The following is a 1,720-nucleotide window of genomic DNA, read 5'->3' as shown; positions in this document are numbered from 1 at the left end:
CAACCATTCTGTCAATAATAACTGCTGCTGTGAAGAGAACAATTCTCAGACTGAATGTTGAACATCAGCTAGTTTCTCCTGTTGATTTAAACCTTGTTGTAGAGATGGAACATTGGCTGGGGATTATTCTTGCTGCTCTTTTCTTTGGTAAGATAGAAAGCACAACATCTTTTTATTCTTTTCTAAAGATTTATGGAAACAGCTGAGCTGTTTGTGTCCACAGAGTAACACTGTACAGCTGCCATTTTCCACTGTCTTCTCCTCTCAGCCTCATGAACAATGTTAGTCTAATGGCTTCATTTGCTCTACTTTTTCCAGGACTAATAGCTGGAGACACAATCTCTCCTGAACGAGAGGAAGTCAGTGAAAGAGAAGGACAATCTGTCACACTCACATGTAACTATCAGACAGCTGAAGACTATATTTACCTTAACTGGTACAGACATCATTCTGACCTTCAGGCACCTCAGTTTATACTCTGGAAAGGAGCAAAAGATAACACAGCTGAACATATTCCTGATAGAAGATATGAATCTGAAACATCAGCAACATCAACTACACTGACCATCAGAGATCTAACCCTGGCAGACACAGCTCTCTACTACTGTGCTCTAGAAACAGTGATACAAAGTGTAGAAGAGGCTGTACAAAAACCTGAACCCAGATATCTGACTACTCTTCAAAGAGGAGGGAAGTGGTATTCAAACCACAGCTTCATATCAGATGGATTCTGCTAATTCCTGTTTTATCAGAGTCACTGTGGTTCCAGCTGCTAATGAAACACTGGGGGAGGATTCACAGGAGCAGCAAATCCACATCAATTTACAGAAAACATTTGGGGCCAATCAGATTCCTCCCAGATGGTTCCATATATGTGCCCCCTAAAGGGTGTTCACCTCTACAACTCACTACAGCATCACTACGTCATATTATTGTGTTCTATAAACTTTACGATAGTGAATATCTACAAGTTGTCTTCATTCATTAGTCTCTGTAATTATGTACTGTACTCTACTACAAAACTGACGTCAAGCTATTATATGAACACACACAAACACACACTAATTAAGAGGTACTATTGTCCTGTTGACCTAAAGCTTATTTTAGTTGAAATGGAAGTAACTCTTTTTCTTTTCATCTCAGCTACTTTTTCTGCGCATAACTTTGCTAGATATGACAGTTTTCTGCAGAAAGGCAGTTGCTCCAACACTTGTCTTTCTGCTATGAAGAGCTCAGCAATGGTGCAGTGGCAGCCACGGCATTCCCGGACACGCCTGCCTTTCCAAAAGCCATGGACACAGCGTACCCCTTCTTTGTCAAGTTTAGCGGCCGCTGGTATCTGGTGACTACATCTTTGATGTTACCTGCTAAAGAAATTGAACAGAAGAATACAAAACTGTCAATATATATTCTTTATAGATGTTTCCGGCTACAGCAGCTTGAATTACTGCTTCATGGATTCAGCTCCTCACTTCTCCACCACCCAAAAATTTGAATGTGTTATTTTTGTGAGCAAGCTGATCCCATTCCAGAAAACCAAACTAAAGCCAAAATGATTGATGAAATCAAAGTGTTTCAGAGGTAAGGCGATTTCCTATTCATAAGGTACATTTTACTACTTGTAGTAGTAGGCCAACTGATAACACCTAAACGGAATTGGTTTAAAAGACAGATGCGCTGCCAAAAACAACAAGCAGATCCAGCTCAATACATTCCCAGT

General features: G+C 40.2%; 1 long non-coding RNA gene across 1 annotated transcript; it reads left to right on the top strand.

Moving 5' to 3' along the window:
* Positions 1-9: 9 nt before the first annotated feature.
* Positions 10-970, top strand: LOC123964990. The gene is made up of 2 exons (XR_006823585.1): positions 10-147; positions 319-970. It is a non-coding gene; the product is annotated as an uncharacterized LOC123964990 (long non-coding RNA).
* Positions 971-1,720: the final 750 nt, after the last annotated feature.

This window comes from Micropterus dolomieu, unplaced genomic scaffold (assembly GCF_021292245.1).
Source record: "Micropterus dolomieu isolate WLL.071019.BEF.003 ecotype Adirondacks unplaced genomic scaffold, ASM2129224v1 contig_7764, whole genome shotgun sequence".
NCBI lineage: Eukaryota > Metazoa > Chordata > Actinopteri > Centrarchiformes > Centrarchidae > Micropterus > Micropterus dolomieu.
The sequence above is the reverse complement of the archived record's forward strand: the minus strand, read 5'-3'. Positions and strand labels throughout refer to the sequence as shown.